General features: G+C 36.8%; 1 pseudogene; it reads left to right on the top strand.

Annotated features, from left to right (window-relative positions):
- Positions 1 to 1,477: 1,477 nt before the first annotated feature.
- LOC137934355 (protein TRIGALACTOSYLDIACYLGLYCEROL 4, chloroplastic-like) lies at positions 1,478 to 13,028 on the top strand (annotated as a pseudogene).
- The last annotated feature ends 77 nt before the right edge of the window (positions 13,029 to 13,105 follow it).

Genomic DNA, 13,105 nt, shown 5'->3' on the forward strand with positions numbered 1-13,105 from the left:
CTGCTACACGAGGAAAGTTAAAAAAATGGGAAGTTGAGTAAGGAATTTGTTTATTTTTCTTCCGCTATTGTCATCCCCAATATGAATTTAAGCTTTGCTTTAGTTAGAAGGTGTGTAACATTTCTTTCGTTATCTGTCAATGAGACTTTCATAGGATAAGTGAAAGGGTTTGTTAATAGCTTTTAATAGAAGTTTGATCTACTATTTTGGTATAAGGATCAAGATGGTGTTCATGAAGTTGTTTACAAATCCTTTTAGAAAATTTGCATGTTTGGCACGAAGGAATTGATGGTCAATAACTTGATCTTATTAGATTTCATTGAAAGTAAAACATCTCCAGAGGTAAATCAAAACTTTGTTTAGGTAAATGGGGTAAATTTTTGGATCTCTTCCTATATGGCCATTTACATGCCTAAGCAGTTTGATTAGGTCAACCATACGAAGGTGAGACGTCTCTTGGAAAGAGATGACTCAACTCATGAAAAGCAAGGAGGAAGAAACGCACTTCCTCACCACTAATTAACATTAATGAACTACCACAAGAAGAAACACTCATACTTAGTGAACCCTTAACCAAAACAACTTACTATCCTAATCCAACCCAACATTTACAACGGTGTTATTCTCCTATTGGCTTCCAATAAATGTTTGATATGAGTATGATTGGATTACATGGACAAAATTATGCTTTGAATTACTAGTTTGATATGAGTACGATAATTTTTTATTTTCTTATCTTTGAAGATTATGGAACAATTTTTTTTGGCTTAATGCCTACTAAGTCATACTAGTCTATGAGGGACTCCATTTTTTTATTTTTTTTGTCAGTGGTTCGGTTTGAGTTTTACGTGAACAATTGCTTTCAAGAAAAAAATTAATTTTAGATTTGATATTTTATTTTACTAAAAAGTTATCGGATATGTATAGTAACATATGAGATTGATTATTAATTTCTATTTATTTACTTGGAAAATGCACTAATAGGTGAAGTTTTCTTGGAAATTTTAAAGTTTTCCATATAATTTCCTAATAAGTCACTAATAAAATTTTATTTGAAAGTTTCTTAAAAATATTTTTAACTTTTCCAGGGATATAAATTTCTAATGAGGGGCACTAACAAGGCCATAGTGTTATTTAAAAGAGAGAGAAAAGCTAAATCAACTTTAGCTACACCTAACTGTAAAGTAAACAAAGAACTCCAATCCAGCAACCTTGGCTGCTGTGCACTCAAATTATTACTTTGCTGGAAAATTGTGTGGGAGGCATAAAAAATAAAAGTACACCCAAGCTCCCTGTTGAAGATACTATTGCAGATACTAATTCTCAATCAATTAAGGCTAATTGATTGAGGATCAATTCAGGATCATTGCCCATTAGGGCCTTCCTTCCAGGAGCCAATTAAGCTCCAATCATTCCTTTCCTGTACAAATCATATCAATTGTAATCAAGTGTATATCTTTGTAATTGTTATAAATTAATGAGAAATCTCACCCCAGAAAGTGTGGTGAATTATTTACATGGTATCAAAGCTCTACAGAATAACCGTACCTGGGTCTTGGTACCTCGCCCTGCTCATACAAATATTGTGGGATCTAAATGGGTCTTTCGGACCAAATATTTGCCTGATGGTTCTATTGAGCATTTCAAAGCTCGTCTCGTTGCCAAAGGATTTACCCAAGTACCAGGTCTCGACTATACCGACACCTTCAGTCCTGTCATCAAGGCTACCACTATTCGAGTTGTGTTCTCTATTGTTGTCACTAATCGATGGTCTCTCCGTCAATTGGATGTCAAAAATGCTTTCCTAAATGGTCATCTCAATGAACAAGTATATATGGAACAACTGCCAGGGTATATTGATCCTCACTTTCCTGATCATGTTTGCAAACTTCAGAAAGCTCTCTATGGCCTCAAGCAAGCCCCTCGAGCATGGTTTCAGCGATTCAGTTCCTTTCTCACGCATCTTGGTTTCCACACCAGTCGGGCTGACCCTTCACTCTTCGTCTTTCATCGGCACTCTGATACTCTTTATTTGCTCTTATATGTAGATGATATCATTATTACGAGCAACAATCTTTCTCTTCTTGATAGCTTTTCCAGCAAGCTTAACTCAGAGTTCGCCACAAAGGACTTGGGCTCCCTCAGCTACTTTCTTGGTCTTGAAGCTACACCAACCGCTGATGGACTATTTCTTAGTCAATTGAAATATGCTCGCGACATCCTTGCCCGTGCTCAATTACTTGACAGCAAGCCTGTGCACACTCCTATGGTAGTTTCTCAGCATCTATCTTCTGATGGTCCATTATTTTCAGATCCTACTCTTTACCAATCCCTGGTTGGTGCTCTTCAATATTTGACCATCACGCGTCCCGATCTTGCTCATGTTGTCAACTCCGTAAGTCAGTTTTTGCACTCTCCCACTACTGATCACTTCTTTGCGGTTAAGCCCATTCTTCGGTATGTCAAAGGCACTCTCCATTATGGTTTGTCCTTTCGTCCATCTGCTTCGCCGGGATCTTTAGTTGGGTATTCTGATGTTGACTGGGCCGGATGTCCTGACACTCGTCGCTCCACCTCGGGCTACTCTATTTACCTTGGTGACAATTTACTCTCCTGGAGTGCCAAGAAGCAACCTACAGTTTCTCGTTCCAGTTGTGAGTCTGAATATCGTGCTCTTGCACTCACGGCCGCCGAACTTATTTGGCTCACCCATCTTCTTTGAGATCTCCAAGTTTCTATTCCCGAGCAACCACTTCTCTTATGCGATAAGAAAAACGCTCTTTTCTTGAGCTCCAACCCTGTTGTCCACAAGCGGGCCAAACATGTGGAGTTAGACATTCATTTTTTGCGAGAACTTGTCATTGCCAAAAAGATTCGCACTCAATATGTGCCCTCTCACTTACAGATTGCGGATATCTTCACCAAAAGCGTCTCTCGACCTCTTTTTCAGTTTTTTCGTTTCAAACTTCACGTCTGTCCTAACCCAACGCTTAACTTGTGGGGGGCTGTTGAAGATACTATTACAGATACTGATTCTCAATCAATTAAGGCTAATTGATTGAGGATCAATTCAGGATCATTGTCCATTAGGGCCTTCCTTCCAGGAGCCAATTAAGCTCCAATTATTCCTTTCCTGTACAAATCATATCAGTTGTAATTAAGTATATATTTTTATAATTATTATAAATTAATGAGAAATCTCACCCCAGACACTGGTGAATTATTTACACTCCCCTTCGACGACGCACTCGTGAAAAACGGAGTCGCAACGACGGCTTAGATAAGAAGGGAGTGAGGGACTAGGAGTCAGCTCTACTGAGTGCAGGGAGCTGTGGAAGAGCGAAACGTCGAACCTGAGGCAGGCGATGGACGCTGCATTTTGGGATTTGTCACAGTCGAGCTCTCAAACCCTCGACGCCTCCGCCAAGGCTGTGCCGGGCGAGCCCCTTCCACTCCGACCCTCTCCGTCCAGTAGAACCCTCCGCCTACAGTAGCTTGCCTTATTAGGAATTGGTTTTCCACTTGGTATTATTCCTTCTTTCGCTCCGACGTCGCCCAAGGAGCTCGGATCCCTCGCTCTTCAGTCGCTTTTGTTTCAACATGAGACTGACAACTGGTGAGGTCAGAAAATGACGACTTCATTATTGTTTAAATTCTCTGTTTCTCTCGTTCTTAGTAATGTCAAAGCTAAGCTGTAGTTTGAGTGGTATTATAAGGATAGTTTGTTGCTATTCCAATGAGCTTTTCCTGTTACTAATGCAATGCAACTAATTGCCATTCAAAGAAGGCGGTGCACCATTTAGCTTTTTATGTTTGCTTTCTCATATAATTGTATAAGATTTCGGATTAATTTATCCCTTCCAACTGCAAAGCTCAAGTTTGGAGTGGAAAGGTCTAACCCAAGTTCTTATACTCACTTTTATTGTTGAATGTAGTCTATTCTTTGAACTCCCCCATATGAGGGTCCTCTTTCTGATTCCAACACATGAGCCATTTTGATTGGAGGCCTATCATACCTGTTCCAATACCATTAATAAAGGCATCGAACTCAAAAGCTCAATACCCAACTCAAGCTTTTATGCTAGGTTATGGATCACAGTAAATCCTATGTGGGACTGATCTTGTTAGCTTCCTAGTCAATGGGTCAAAAACTACAACGTTGATGGAACTCAAAGTTAGGTCCCTAGACTTGTCCAATACTAGACTAGATGCAAGATGTATTGGAGGTCCACCACTAGGTACTATTCTTTTTCTGAGGTAACTTAGTGAGTTAGAAGAATAAGAAACAATTTTTAGTGGATAGATGTAGCGCCTAAGTAAAGAATAAGGCGATTACTCACTTAATGAAATTATATGGGTGAAATCAATTCTTGTTGAGTTTGGATTTCACATTCCAGAGCCTATGATTATAAAGTGTGACAATCAGGCTGCCATCTTTATTGTCAGTAATCCAGTATTTTACTAGAGGACTAAACACATAGAGGTTGATTGTCATTTCATTAGAAATGTTATTATGCAAGGGAAGGTTGTTACTCCACATGTGAAGTCCTTCAAACAACTTGGTGATGTGTTTACAGAACTCCTTGGAAAGTATGGACATTTGATGTTTTGTGACAAGGTGGTTCTGTTTGACATTTGCTTCCCTGCTTAGGGAGAGTGTTAAAATACTGGTATAGGGGTATGGGTAATTTGGCCATTCACATACTCATATGAGTCTCATAAAGTTACCACAAGCTAAACATCATATTAGGACTCTAGCTTTCAGTTTTCATTGAATTCTGACTAGTATGTATGAAATTATGACTAGTATTTCACTTAAGTGGGACCATTAAAAGAGAGGTCTTGATTTCTGAGCCCTCATTCAATGCAGCTGCTTCTCCCACTCTCTCGTCTCCTTATTTTCTCCCTTTCTTCTCCTTTAGTCCATTCAATGTTGCATCTTTTCACACCTTTCTTAATGGTTCTCTCTTTGGCTCCAAGCGGTCCTTTCTATAAACCACTCCCCCTTGAACATGATACTGCATTCTATGAAGGCTGGACTTTGAACCAAATAACCTTTTTTCCAATATTGTGACAGTTGCCATCCCATCTCGGATTCTAATTCAAAATGCAGTACATGCTATTATATCGCGTGTAGGTACCCTACCAAATTCACGAAAAGCTCAAAGTTGATTCGAACACGGAAAAACTAGGTCCTTAAATCTATCTTATACTAAGATGGTCCAGCCCAAATCCAATAACCTTGGTTGGGTCTAACGGGATCATAACAATTCTCAATATGATTTTTTTGTAGTTTTTCTTTGAAGTTGCTCCTTATGTGAAGCTTACATATTTTATTTTTAGTTAATAATGTATGCATATGGAGTTTATTTTTCCACATATATTCATTTTATTGATATTCTAGTGGATTGGACTGGGTAATGCTTTTGCATTAGATAGTTCACATATCTTTTTCTTCCTCTGTTTTTCTGTTTATTTTCTTCTGTGTCAATGCTTCAAGCAATTGTCTTCTCTGAATTAGTTATCTCTAGAGTCAATAACTTTTTTGTTTTTTAAAAGTTAGAGTTAATAGTTTTAAATGAGGAGCTATTGAACACAATCACTTGCTGCCATTACTGATCAGTTTTTGCATGAGAACTATTCTATAGTTATACTCTGTAAGAAAGTGAAAATAAAAGAGAAATTGAAGAGAAAGATAGAAGAATAGAGAAAAAATTAGAGAGAAGGGATGTTGTACAGCCTGCTGAATGAGGGAGAAATGATGCCCCCATTAGGTTTTCTTCATCACTTAAACTCTTTTTACCAAATGACCAAAAAACACCCAACTTAAGGACTTATACCGAAGTAAGTCAACAGTCTTCATAACCTACATAAATTACATAATAACCACAACTCTTTAAACACTCAAATCTGGACCTTTCTGTCTAACAAATTACAGGTCTACCCCCCCCCCCCCCCCCCCCCCCCCCCCCAAATTAGAAATTACTAAAATACCCTTGACTCTTAACTTGCTCAAAGGTGATAGGTAGGGGTGGCATCGAGAGTCGAGCCTGAACCTCCTTATGTTCGAGCCGAGTTTGATTTCAATATTTCGAGCCGAGCCTCATCTCGAGCCTAAAATTGTTATTGAGCTCGAGCCCAACGAGTTCGAGCCAAGCTCGAGTCTCAACATACATTTAAAACTTTTCAAAAAATATATATCGAATAAAATGTATATAAAATTATGCATACATTTTACATAAAATTGGGCATGACCTCTACATAAAATTGGGCATAACCTATATATATAATACGTGTATAAAATTGGGCATAACCTCTACTTAAAATTGAGCATAATCTATATATATAATACTTGTATAAAATTCTGCATGAACTCTACTTAAAATTGGTCATAATCAATATACATAATACCTACATAAACACTCCATAAACACTCCATAAAATTGTCTATACATTCCATAAACACTCCATGAAATTGTTTATACACTCCATAAAATAGTCTAAAACTCCATACACTGCATAACATTATAAATAAACTCCATACAATAATCAAACACAAAAAAATTAAATGAAATATCACTATCAATTTACAATCACCCAAATAAAAACTATAAATCCTTTAAATAAAATCCTATTACTATTTGAGACTTACTAGAAAATTACAAGAAATATTTTAAATTTTTCTTAGCAAAGTTAAATGGACCTCTTAATGCCTTTTCTAAGGAAATAAATAAAAATTAATAATTAATCTAATATATTATTATACTTATCGATAAATTTTTAATCACATAAAATGTCAAACACAAAATTGCTATGAAAATTGCCTCATGCTCAAAGTATTATATCATCAACTATCAAATATGTATTCAAAATTTTTCTATATGGTTTTCTAACCCATCTTGGCAAGAAAATCTTACTTAAAAAATTATCTGATTTTTTAAAAATAATTTATAATTAAAAAAATATTTTGAAAAAACATGAGGCACTAACGGTCCCTATATTTCTACTAAAAATATCTTTTCAACATTTATTGAAAAAACCACTAATAGTCTTTAGAAACGTATTTCTACTAAAATATTTTTTCAATTTCTTTAAGAGCCATGAGGAAGGGACAAAGAATTTTTTTTTTTCCTTGTTTATGATCTCACACGTAGGGGTGGCTTTGAATAAATTATATATAAAATTATGCATACATTTTAAAAAATATAATGATAGGGGAGGTTCAGGATTGAATTTCAATAATGGATTAAAATGCACCAATATTAATCTTTTTTACTCCAATTGTTGTTTAGCTTGTAATCTGGCCATAAATTTACTATGGCCTCCTTAGTGCCCCTAGATGAAAATTTATATTCTAGGAAAAACTAAAAATATTTTTCCTATGATACATATTCCCAAAAAACCTTTAAATAAAATTTTATTACTATTAGTGACTTATTAGAAAATTACAAGAAATATTTTAAAATTTTCTTAGGAAAGTTAAATGGACCTTTTATTGCCTCTTCTAGGGAAATAAATAAAAATTAATAATTAATCTAATATATTATTATACTTATTGATAAATTTTTAATTAAATAAAATATCAAACACAAAATTGCAATGAAAATTGCTTCATGCTAAAAGTATTACAGCATCAACTGTTAAATACTTATTCAAAAAAAATTTATACACTTTTCTACCCCATCATGGTACGAAAATCTTACTTAGAAAATTATATGATTTTTAATAAAAAATTTCAATTAAAAAAATGATAAAAAAAATGAGACACTAATAGTTTATAGAAACTTATTTCTATAATTTTTTTTTTTATATTTTTGAGTGGAAAAAGTTTTTACTTTTTTTACTTTATGATCTCGCACGTGCAAGATCATCTTCGCGCAGGGGAGGGGAGAGATTATTTCTCCCCAAATTTCTCCCCTGAACTTAGGTTCTGGGTTTCTGCCGAGACGATGCGGAGGGAAGAAGGTTACGACGCCGGGGAGGACCTGTTGTCGGGGATGACGGCTGCGACGGAAGCGGCGGTGACGGAAGCGGCGGCGATGGAAGCAGAGGCGACGGCGAAGAGAGGAAGAAATCAAACGGTCGGCCACAGAGGCGGCCGACGAGCAGCTACGACGGCGTAGAGACGGCCGGCGAACAGCTGCGACGGCGGTAGAGGCGGCGACAACAGCCGACGGGAGGGGCTCGGCGGTGATGAGGGGAGGTAAAATTTTTCCCCCCCTCGCTCCCGATCCCGATACCGATCCGACTCACCTCGAGCCGGCTCGCAAGCCGACGAACCGAACCTGGCTTCAATCGAGCTCGGCTCGTTAAGGTAAACGAGCTGATTTCGGTGCTCGAGCTCGATAGATTATGAATCGAACCGAGCTGGTACCGAGCTGAATTCGAGCCGCTCGTGAGCCGGCTCGGTTCGAAGCCACCTCTAGTGATAGGTGATTGATTTCTAGTTTTCTTTGTAAACTTAACTGATTAGTTGTTATTATGTTAATCATTTTTACAAACCACTTTTAAGAGTTGGGGTATTTTCAATTTATATAGGAGCCTTTGTACAATAAAAGAACATTATCTCCAAGTATGCCTCTCTCACTCTTTTCTTTTTGTTTCTTTTTTTATCTAGTATTTTATTATTTTCAAATTTAGTAGATGTTAAAGAATAGTCCAACATGGATCAATATGTAGAAAAATCTTGGGTTTGTTAGTTGAGAAAGAGGTTTCTAACTTGTCTAGTCATTTTGGATTGGACCTTAGACCTAAATTTCACATTGTATCAGAGCAAATGTTCATTCATGGGCCTCTACACAAATTATCCATGTATAGGAGCCACGAAAATGCCCACACATGAGGGAGAGTGTTAAAGAATAGTTGCATACGAATCCATAAATAGAAAAATCTTAAGTTTATTAATTGGGAAAGAAGCTTCTTAATTTGGTTGGTCATATAAGGATGGACCTTGGACCTAAATTTCACACTAGAGATTAAACAATCTCTTTCTCTCTCCAATGGGCGTGCATTTTGATTTGGAATCATGAATGTGTGGGAGGAATTTCCATTTCTTGTTAAATATCATCTAATGAGCGCAGCTGCAGAAGAATGAATGTTAGGTTTATTCCAACTTAATGCCTTGTCAAGTTGCTGTATGCGTCTTACTACTGAATAATTTCTCTTTGTTCAAGGTTCAATTTCTATTTAGATTAAATCTTATTTTCATTGGCATTATATAGGTGGGTTGGACTTGTTGGACAGTTCCGTCCCAAAAAGCTGGTATCTTCTATTAAAGCAGAAATGATGGAAAGTGATCAGCTGGAATTTCCTGCATTTAAAGATGTTGCAAAGCATTTTCTTGATAAGTCACTGTATTCACTTGGCCTCTGTTCACAACTTTCTTTGTCACCTGCTTCATCCTTATTTTTCAGCAGTGAAGTTCATGGTGAGAAAAAAGGGCGCCGCTCTAAAGCTATGTTTTTTCATCAGGTGACCAAGTTTTCGACCAAATATTTTTCTTTACAAAGTTTCTTCATATATAATGAAAAGGAACCTCTGTTTTTTCTGGCGTCCCCTTTCTGGTGCCACTGACCTTTTTATATTTTGCTTTTATAGATTTTTATATTTTGATGTTGAAAGTCAGGATTTAGCTCAGCTCCTATCTCTTTCTTTCTTTTCCCCCCCAACCCCAACATAATGTGTACTATTAACTTCACTCGTAGTTGTAATATTATGAACTTAAAAGCAACAGGGTAATTACCATTGATACCTATAGAAGTATTTAGTGGTGTAGGTTTGGGACCAGAGAAATGTTAGTGTGGCAATTTCCAGTTGTTGAGCTAGAAAGAGAGTTTTTAGATTTGTGGCCCAAATAATATACTTTGTGAGGTCAACGTCTTAAATTATCATCATCAGCATCATCATTATAGCTGCAGCAATACGGATTCTTCTCTCTTCTTCTGTCTTCAATTTGCTAGTTGTGTAGTGAGGCTGACTTTCTTGAAGCCTTTCACCAACAGTTCTATGTGATCTTTGTCCTTCAACTAGCATCACCACAGCCCTTTAACTGGTGAACCACTAGACATCATCTTTAGATCGTGTTCTTTGCTATCCACCACTTTGATCCGGAAAGCATGGATGATGCAACAGCTGTGTTACCGTTATTGGCTTATGCCCATCATGAGGACCCTAGACCCAAATCTCCACTGTGAGCTTCTGAGCATTTTGTTTTTGTCTCTTCTTCCTTTTGAATGACCAAACCTAGGTGATGTCAACTTGTAGGGGAAGGTTTCGATGTTGGAGTATGCACTTCAAATATAAGTGGGCAAGTATTTGACTTTCAAAGATTGAGGAAGGGGAAGGGGCATTATTTTTGTGTATAATCAACATTCAAAAAGAAAAAATTAATCATTTTACCTAATAATTGAAAAGGGGAATAAGAATAGTGCTGCAAAAGAGGTAATCAATTTTAAAAAATAAAGATAGAATGGCCAAGTGGAGGAGCATTTGTTGTGTGTCTGTCCTCCCAAACTTGCAGTACCACCTTTATTACAGACCTGTTTGAACAGCCTGACTAGAGATAGGTAAAACTCCCGAAATGGTAGGACCGAGTGTTGATCTCTTACACTTGTGAAGTGTCGAGAGTAATTAGTTAAGTTCTACAGTTTTATCAAAATAAGGGTAGATTTGTTTTGTTACTTAAGCTGCAAAGTGAATATGCATTGTAGTAAAGGTATTTTTGTACTTTGTTCATGTTTTTTGTATTTAGGAGAGATGGGCTCGTTATTATTCCCTAATCTCATTACTTTTCTTTTTTTTTTGCAGAATTCCTTAATCTAATCTCATTACTTTTCATGAATGTCAGTAAGGTTTCTGTCTGTTTTTATGAGAAAGTGAGGTTTGTGACTGTTTTAGGTTGACAGTCTCTCTCTTCTGCTATTCTGTTATTTTACATGAAGAAATTGAAAGATCTTTTTTTTTTCGGAACAGAAGAATTTGAGATATCAAATACAATGTTCACATGTTGAAATTATAACATGTGGTTCAAGAGTAACTTATAATTACTGAAAATGCATGAAAATTGGAACCAAATTCTTTTTTATAAAGCTTGCATGCAAAGAAACCATTTAAGTCATCGTGTGGAAAGTATTGCAACATGTCTTGAAAGTGGCAGTATAAGAGAGCACATGTGAACAACCTAGGATAGAGCATTGCAAGTTAACTAGTTTTTGGACATGTGCAGCTTCCATACCATGATGTTGCTCTTAAAGCTGCCAGAGCTATTTCTTGACAGCAAAGGTGGTTACTGGGACTTGCCTTCTTCAGTATCACTAGATTTGTCATCTCATGCTTATGAGTCTGGATTGAGATATCGTATTGGCCTACACAAAAATAGTGGTCTGCCTCATGCTCTTAGTACCACTTGTGGGAATGTGCCGTCAGCTCTGATGCCGGGTTTGTGTGCCAAAGCTGCTTTTTCATATGAGAAGAGCAAGGACTTGTGGAGACAGAGGAAGACGGCGAAGGATGTGGTATTTAAATTCAAAAAAGGTTGTTTTAGGTGGTTGTCGTATGATAGGTGCCTAAGAGAACCCCATGCCGCAATATCAGGAATTATTGGTAATAATGCTGTTCTTTATTTCTTTTTATTTATTTCATTGTTATTTGACTCTATATTACCGAAGCTCAATTTTGGTCTTAATGTTGATCACATTCTAATAGTGTTAAGATATTTGTAATAAGTTTGAGGGAGAGAAATTTGGAGACTTGCTGGTCTTGGTGCAATTTAGTTCAAAGAAGTGTAGAAGTGACACCTGCTGCCTTAAAGAAATATCTTCTTATCTAGTAGAAATTACGATTCCTTGAAATATGGGCAAATGCTTTTTAAATGCTGAGGGGGAAACCTCAAAAGAAGGTATTTGTCAATAAATGATATGAAAAACACTTAAAGTTAATGGTAGACTCTTTCATTTCTTTAGTTCAGGGGAACTTGCGTATATTCTGCTGAATAGGAGATGGATTTCGCCCCTAGTATGTGATAAAGTGTAGTATTTATTAAGAAATTATGGAAATCTAAATGAGAAATGGGCAAATGATTTCTTTTTCAAGTAATTTCTGAAATGCAAGATCCATAATGTCTGCTATCTGAATTTTGAAGAATTCTAATTCTTTAGTACCAAGGGAAATTGTACTTTTGCACTCATCCCCTCGTTTACAATGATCTCTATACAATTCCTGATGATTATAATTTTTCCATTTTTCCATGCTTTGGTATTAGGTGCCACATGTACCTCTTGGCTGGCTGGCAGGGGGGGTTCATCAGTTGCTTCAAAACGTCAGCTAGGAGATAATGATGTCTGTCGTGAAGTCACTTCTGATAGCAATAGAAGATCATTATTTGGTGTTGATGCATTTGGCTCCCTGTGCAGTACTTTCCAACATGGGAAATTTGAGAAAGATTTCTTGGACCTCACACGAATAGATGCTCGTTTGGACCTCTGTTCAGCATCAGCATTCCTTAAGACCACCACAAATTTAGTATCAGGTTTCTTCAAATGTCCAGTTAAACAGGATGCAGACCCACTTACATCTCCAAGACTGAACTTCATCTTTCATCAGCAGGTATTGTGATTGTGTATGCTGACCTTTGTGTAGGATCACCCCTAAACTGTTTGCATTACTCCATTCTTAAATCTTTCTCTTAAGCAAATTGCACGACAGATTGCCGGGCCAATCGTCTTTCAAGTCGATTCAAGGCTTGCACTGGATTCCACATCAGGGTGTCATGTACCCCATGTTGAAGATACTGTTTATAGCTTGAATTGCTCTATAGCACTCTTAGGATCAGGGAAGGTTGTAGCTTGGTATTCACCGAAAAGAAAAGAAGGAATGGTAGAACTCTTACTTTTTGAATTTTGAATGTTTAGTGGATTACCAAAGTGAGGTGAGGGTAGTTCAAATTTGTGCGGGAATATCTTGTAAATATAAATATGTTTAACATTGGTGGTATTCTTTCATTTGGAATTTTGTAAAGTAGTCATTTTTCTCAGAAACACTGTTTCACAGTTAGAGGGAGTGATGTTGTAGCAGAAAAGTATGGAACAAAGGGAGACAACGGCTGGAA

The sequence above is a fragment of the Aristolochia californica genome, unplaced genomic scaffold, assembly GCF_029961685.1.
Source record: "Aristolochia californica isolate CCGP_79_NKW_82.1479 unplaced genomic scaffold, dmAriCali1.0.hap1 SCAF_6, whole genome shotgun sequence".
Classification (NCBI taxonomy): Eukaryota; Viridiplantae; Streptophyta; class Magnoliopsida; order Piperales; family Aristolochiaceae; genus Aristolochia; species Aristolochia californica.